Consider the following 7,470-nt stretch of genomic DNA (forward strand, 5'->3'; position numbering starts at 1 on the left):
TATCGTTTAGGGAGGTTTGGTGGCAGCAGCGGCCGAAAGCAAAAGGAAACCCGAGGAAAGCGGCTCCATCCACCAGGGCTGTGTCTCATCCGTGCCGACGCAGGAGGGACGGGCTTCGTTCGTTCGTTCGCTGCGGCCCAAATTCCCGGGCCGCCCGAGGACCGCTCGCACCGGCCCGAGGGAGGGAGCCCCGGCAGGCAGGACGCCTCCGGTGAAATGGCCAAGTCGACCGCGCGACCCACAACCCGCCCGACTGGGGGCGAGAAGGCGCATGGAGGAGGACTCCGTCCCCTAGTCGGCAGACGGCCCTGGGACAGGGACGTTCGCCAAAACCTCCCCAAGGCCGCTTTCCGTGACCGAGTCGGCCTCCCCGCCTGTACTCGTCCCGGCCCGAGAAACGGACGCGGGGTGGATCGGGACCAGGCGACGCACCAGGCCGGCCGGCGCTGCATCCTCCCTCCCCCGACCTGACCTGACCTGGACGAACGCCTCCCCATCGCCCGCCCCCGCGAGGCTGATCCGTCCGGCCGGTGAGGAGGCCGCTTGTCGGGCGCCACCGGCTGCCCGGCATCCTCTTATATAGTGTTCGAGGAGGTCGACCAGGTGGCCCGGCCGGGATGGGGGGGGGGGCGGGGGGTGGTGTCCCGGGCGGCGGGGGGCGGGGGGGTAGGAGTGGAGAGGGAAAGGTGGGCGGGGCGAATGCCGGGGGGGGGGGGCGGGGGTCGGCGCGGGGCGGGGCGGGGCGGGAGTTGGGGATGGGGGAGGGGCGGGAGGCCGTCTGGACATGGAGGGTCGGAAGAGCGGTGGTGACAATGATTTTCATTATCATTTAGAAAGAAGAACGTGGACTTCTTTAGAGGAGTCCTTTGAATAGCTTCTCCATTTAGTTAACATACATCCAAATGGAGGTCGGGAAACTTGGGTCCTGTTAACATATGGATGGAAGTGGAAAGAACTATCGCGATGACCGTCCTTGTGTTTCTTTTATTTTTTCTTTCTTCCTTCTCCCCAAAGCCGCCCCCCACCCCCGCCCCGCCCCGCCCCGCCCCGTCCCGTCCCGTCCCGTCCATCCATAGTTGTAGGTTCCAGTGGTAGGTCTTTCGGGTTTCTGCTATGTGGGCTTGAAGGGCGATGCTGGGTCTGGGGCTGCGCCCAGGATCCGAACCGGTGAAAACCTGGGCCGTCGAAGCCGGGGGTCGGGGTGGGGGCGCGTACTTGACCGCTCGTCCACGGGCTCGGCCCCCGGCCCTTGTTTTCTAGGGAGAGAGACAGAGAGACCCGATCCATTTTCTCTTGGCCTCTAAAGCGTGTGTGTGGTCGAAAGGCGACGGAGAGAGGGGTTCTGGTCCAGAAAGCCCCGACCGCGCCGCCGCGGGGATCGGTCGGTCCCGCCCGAACCGTCCGAGTCGGAAAGGAACGGACAGCTTTCCTCCTTTGGGCCCCTGACTTGGGACCAACAGGGGAAGAGAAACAGGCCTCTCTCCCTCACACCCTGGCCCCTTCCCCCAGGACGCCCTCCTTCTAGTCAGCCCGCCTCTGGCTTTTCCACACGCCGACGACCGCTCGTCGGCATGGACCCACCTTCCTTGGGGGACACCACCACACGACTCTCCCACTCGTCTGCCTGCCTTTCGTTGGCGTCGCTGCCAAAGGCGAGGGGTAGGGGTGGCGGTGGCAGGGACGGCAGGGGCCCAGCGGCTCTCTGGAGGGTGAGGAAGTCTTGCTGGTTCTCCTAGGTCGGTGATCTTTCTCGATCTCCACACACATTCTTCGTTTGGGGAGCCAAGAGACGCCCTCTGAGGAATCCCTATGGCCAGGGTCGATCACTTACTCGCTCACTGCCTCGGCCTCGGCCTTGGCCTCTGTCCACCTTGTCTCTCTCCCTCCCTCCCTCCCTCGTCGGTCTCTGTGTGTGGACGTCTAGGTGGAGGCGAGGCAGGGAGGCCATCCACCCACCCACCCACCTCGTGGTTTACCACACGCTCTACACGGAGGTAGAATTCCCATCCCACCGAATCCATCCTTTCCACGGGGCACAAGCCAGTGGCCTTCGGGAGTCTCCCTCCCCAAGGTGGCGCATCCGTCACGGCTATCTATTTCCAGAAGGTTTCCGTTTCCATCCCCTCCCTCCGAAAGAAAAAACGGCCCCACTCCCGGATCTGCCTCACCACGACCACCACCACCGCCGCCATCTGCTGTCGCCCTCTAGGGTTGGACCGTTCTAGCTCTCTCCTCTGTGTGGAATCGCAACGTAGGTCGCCTTGGATGTCTGGCACCTCTCACTTAGCAGAAGGTTTTGGAGGCTCAGGCTGGGCCACGCTTTGGCCCGGGTCAGTGTTCCGTTCCTCCGGACGGCTTCCTCGTTTTCCACGAGAAGGAGCCGTGAAGACGGAAAGGAAGGGCGGATGGATGGCTTCTCCCGTGCTACCGAGTCCCTCTCCCCTTTTCCCCAAAGCGTGAGGGGCGGTCGACAGGATCTTCTCTGATGACAAAAGTCAGAGGCACCCCGGGTCAGACACCGTGCGAGGCGTTGGTGTGTTCTCGAGACGAGAACACGTCCCCGTCAGCGTTTCCTGTCGTTCTCGTTCCGAAAGGATTCACGCGCCACCCCGTCTCCCTCAAGGTCTTAGGGCTGTCGTGCTCCGCAGCCGTCACGTGTCGTGGATCCTGGGCACCACCACGCCACCCCGCCCCGCCCCCCGCCATAGCTGTCGATCGCTACGTGGCACGCCTACGTTTGCCCAAAAGAGCAGTCCGATGGACAGCGTGGGTGCTTTTCCCAGCAGGCAGGCAGGTGAGAGTCACCCCTCTAGAAGGTTTCCAAGCCCCGTTCCATTCTCAGAGGCAGCTCCTTTGGCCATCAAGGAGGCAGGCGATGGGGGTGGGGGTGGGGATGGGGATGGGGCCGGGGCCTCTGTCCCTCTGTCGCGGTAGAAATGATTGGGAAAGGAGGGACGATGGGCGTAGGTCAACCATCCTGGGCGGTGGTGCTTTGGGAGCTTTTTCTAGAAGAAGGAGCGAACGGCCTTCCCTGGGAAGGGAGGAAACCAGAGGAGGTCCCCCTCAGACCGACCTGACACGAGAAGGACACTCTCTCTCTCTCTCCCTTTTCTTCCTGACTTGAAATCAGGAGACAAAACTCCCCTGCCAAAGGGGCCCTCCCGAAACGGGGAGTGAGGAAGACCTCCTTCTCTTCACGGCTGAAGTTCTCCCTGCCTTTCCTGGACGGGAAGGATAGCACCTACGCCCGCTGCCGTCGGCGACTTTTAGTCCACCTGGAGAGGAAGAAATTCTTTCCCGTGGCCGAACCCTGGCGGTTCGTTCGTGCTGCAGAGGACGTGGCCCTCTCTGACACACCCAGGAACCTCCTCGCTCCGGGTCGCTCCGGGTCGAGGAGAGGGAGTTCTGTTCTGTGGTTTAGAATGGTGCTTAAAAAGGGACATCGCTTACAAAGGGTCCTCGTCCCCCTTCCTAAACGGACGGCTCGGCTCGGAGGCGTGAGATACGTTTCGCATCCTCCTCGTCGTCTTCACTCAAAGTTTTATTGGAGTTTTGAAGATTTTATTTTTTGTCTTTCCTTTTTCTCCCCAAAGCCCCCCGGTACATAGTTGTGTGTTCTTCGTTGTGGGTCCTTCTAGCGGTGGCATGTGGGACGCCGCCTCAGCGTGGTTTGATGAGCAGTGCCGTGTCCGCGCCCGGGATCCGAACCGACGAAACACTGGGCCGCCTGCAGCGGAGCGCGCGAACTTAACCACTCGGCCACGGGGCCAGCCCCTTACTGGATTTTTAAAACAACTCCGGGGGCCGGCCCGGTGGCGCAGCGGTGAAGTTCGCACGTTCCGCTCCGCCGGCCCCGGGTTCGCCGGTCCGGATCCCGGGCGCAGGACCCAGCACCGCTTGGCGAGACACTCTATGGCAGGCATCCCACCTGGAAAGTAGAGGGGGATGGGCACGGATGTCAGCTCAGGGCCAGTCTTCCTCGGCCGACAGAGGAGGATTGGCGGCAGATGTTCGCTCAGGGCTCATCTTCCTCAAAAATAAAATAATAAATCGATTCGATAAAATATCAAATAACACAACCGCGGGATCACGACTTAGAGTCACCATTGGCCCGATGATGCCACTCCCCACCCCCCCCACACCCCTACCCCCCACCATTTGGAGGTGCCGTCAGTGGGATTCGTTCCTGTTTGTCCATCTTTCTTCCTCTTTTTTTTTTTTTTTTTTAAAGACCGGCACCCGAGCTCATTGCCAATCTTATCTTTTCTTTTTATTCCTCCTCCTTCTTCTTCTTCTCCCCAGAGCACCCCAGTACCTAGTTGTATATTCTCTTTGAGGGTCCCTCTGGTTCTGCCGTGTGGGACGCCACCTCAGCGTGGCTTGATGAGCGGTACCGTGTCCGAGCCCAGGATCCGAACCTTTGAAGCCCCGGGCCGCTGAAGCGGAGCGTGCAAACTCAACCGCTCGGCCACGGGGTCAGCCCCTTCAGAGGAGGAGGAGGAGGAGGAGGAGGAGGAGGAGGAGGAGGAGGAGGAGGAGGAGGCAGGCGCTGTGTGAAGTCGCCAGTGAGTCTGTGGAAAGAGACGGAGGATTTCCATGGGAAGCTGGGGCGGGGGACACGGACCAATGTCGTGCGAACTTGAAGGTGAATGATCAAAAAACCCACACACGCCTAGAGCAGCGGGTTGCCAGTTAGGAGTTTGCTTGCCGGGCCCATAACGCAGGGCTCATCGATGAGCCAAACCGTCCGTGATCCTCAAGCAGTCTAGTAGGGTTAGAGAAAGGAGGGGGGCACTCTTTCTGCCCCAGACGAGGCGAGTTTCTCAGACAGCCACCCTGCCCCAACATCTTCCCTCCCTGCCTCCCGGCCCTTGGCGGACTGCGGCCTAAGGGTGGGGGAATTGAAGCCGTTCAATGGAAAAGAGCCCGAGGCCATGGGAGAGAGCTTCCTGCACTTGAATGAAGCCCTGACACCAGGCCCGTCGGAATGAATGGGCCTGACCTCCCCTCCCCCTCCCCCTCCCAGGCTGGCGAGTCCCACCGACTCGACTCGGCAGTGGAAGGCTAGGGTTTCCTCCGAAATGGTGAACCGGCCCCCTTGTCCACAGGAAAACCACACACGGCTACAGCCTAGGCAGGATCTCGGGCCAAGTCGTCAGGGTGGCAAGATGATGGTGGATGAGAGGAAACTTGTTCTGGGACCGCCCCGCCCCCCCATCGCCTCTCTGGCTGACAAGAGGGCTGGGGAGCGGTGAGGGTCAGGGGGAGAGTGGGGGCGGGGCCGGGACAGGGACCACCGGGCAGTAGGACGGGAGTAGCCCTGAGGCCTGCCTGCCTGCCTGCCTGCCTGCTTCCTTCCCTGCCGGCGCAGGGCTGAGAGAGGCACGGGGCACGCTGGCTCCTGCCCCTTCACTCATTCGGGAAGCCTTCTGTTGTTGCTCCTGAGGTGCCGGCTGCGGTGACAGACAGAGCAAAACTCCTCTCTCTGTCTATTTCTTCAAAGGCCCGAGTCTGAGCTACGACAGATTCCCCTGTGGCTCGACCCGCAACCTCCCATCCTGCCAGACCAGACCCCTTGTCCAAAAACCTCCACTGGAGGAGCTCTTTCACCTGACCCGGAAAGGAAACACCAGCCCTGCCTCAGCCTCACACCCACCACCACCACCACCACCACAACCATCCCCCCCCGCCCCACTCTCCTCCGGACCCAGATACCTAACAGAGAGAACAAAAATCCAAAAATCCTGCTGCTCTCCTTCTACCGCCTCCACTTTAGAAGAGTCGGTCTCCCCCGAACACCTCAGACTCTGTGACTTCCCGCGGCCTCCCTTTCCCCGTCCCCATGCTCTCCCCGGACGGGCCCCATCTTACACTCGAACGACAGCTCCACCGCTCGGGGCAGCTAGACACGATGTCCCAAAGTGGCCCAGACGGTAGCCTGGTCGATTCCAAAGGACCCACACACGCAGTCGGCCATAAACGTGGTGTGGAGATCGTGGACGTTCGCGGGCCTCTGATGAAATTGCTGCTCCGGGGACCCCGGCGTCTAGGACCCGTCTTCTCCATGTTCTTCACACTGTTGCTCCTGGGCCGGTTATTCTCTTCCCTCTCGCTGACCTTAACGTTTTGTCTCTGCCATTGAATTTTTTTTTAAAGATTTTATTTTTTCCTTTTTCTCCCCAAAGCCCCCCGGTACATAGTTGTGTATTCTTCGTTGTGGGTTCTTCTAGTTGTGGCATGTGGGACGCTGCCTCAGCGTGGTCTGATGAACAGTGCCATGTCCGCGCCCAGGATTCGAACCCACGAAACACTGGGCCGCCTGCAGCGGAGCGTGCGAACTTAACCACTCGGCCACGGGGCCAGCCCCTCTGCCATTGAATTTTGACTGTGCGAATGTGACTTGCCGCTGTAGGGCTGCGTGGATCTCTCAGGCATCCTGCTGTGCCATGCGGGGGGGGGGGAATCCTTGGTGGGTGGGTCGATAGACGTCCCTTTGGTTGTCCCCTGGAGGGGAGAGACAGAGGGGACGACTCAATCCACCACGAACGCTGATGTCGCTCCGATAAACCTGTAGCGGTGATTCTAGTTTATGGCCCGTGTCCTGAAAAGAACTTCCCGAAGGGCCAGCCCGGCGGCACAGCAGTTAAGTTCGCACGTTCCGTTTTGTCGGCCAGGGGTTCGCCGGTTCGGATCCGGGTGCGGACGTGGCGCCGCTTGGTGAGCCACGCTGTGGTTGGCGTCCCGCCTATCAACGGGAGGAGGATGGGCACGGATGTTAGCTCGGGACCACTCTCCCGGGGCAAAAAGAGGAGAATTGGCAGCAGGTGTCAGCTCGGGGCTCGTCTTCCTCGAAAAATAAATTAATTAAATAAATAAAAACAACTTCCCAAACCTCTCTGATAACTTGAAGCTTTGAAGTTTTGCGAGGTGAAATCAGGTGATAAAAAAGTCCACGGACGGGGGCAGCCCCGTGGCCGAGTGGTTAAGTTCACACGCTCCCCTTCGGCGGCCCAGGGTTTTGCCCGTTCAGATCCCAGGCACGGACACGGCACCGCTCGTCGGGCCGTGTGGAGGCGGCGTCCCACATGCCACAACTAGAACGGCCCTCAACTAAGATAGACAACTATGTCATGGGGGGGATTTGGGGAGAAAAATCGGGGGGGGGGGGGGAAACAAAAACGGAAGATTGGCAACAGTCGTTAGCTCGGGTGCCAAACTTAAGACAAAAACAATTTCCTTGACGATGTAGATCATTTCCGAGTAAGATAGAACCTGAGACGTGAGTGGCTAAATAGAAGTTTATCTACTTTGGGTTTGTGAGGATACGGAAACGAAAAGACCTTTGGGTCTATCGAGGAACACGTCTCGTGCTTTATTAAAAGCTTTGACAGGGGACGGCGGCACGGCGGCATAGTGGTTAAGCTCCTGCACTCAGCTTCGGCAGCCTGGGGTCCTCGGGTTCAGATCCCG

At 60.1% G+C, this 7,470-nt stretch overlaps 2 long non-coding RNA genes across 2 annotated transcripts; both read left to right on the forward strand.

The window, feature by feature from the left end:
• The first annotated feature begins 402 nt into the window (after positions 1-402).
• LOC138925307 (uncharacterized) lies at positions 403-972 on the forward strand. Its single transcript, XR_011441256.1, has 2 exons — positions 403-530; positions 834-972. It is a non-coding gene; the product is annotated as an uncharacterized lncRNA (long non-coding RNA).
• A 1,727-nt stretch (positions 973-2,699) lies between these two features.
• LOC138919424 (uncharacterized) lies at positions 2,700-4,054 on the forward strand. Its single transcript, XR_011429595.1, has 2 exons — positions 2,700-2,794; positions 3,131-4,054. It is a non-coding gene; the product is annotated as an uncharacterized lncRNA (long non-coding RNA).
• Positions 4,055-7,470: the final 3,416 nt, after the last annotated feature.

Source organism: Equus caballus, chromosome 1 (assembly GCF_041296265.1).
Source record: "Equus caballus isolate H_3958 breed thoroughbred chromosome 1, TB-T2T, whole genome shotgun sequence".
Lineage (NCBI taxonomy): Eukaryota > Metazoa > Chordata > Mammalia > Perissodactyla > Equidae > Equus > Equus caballus.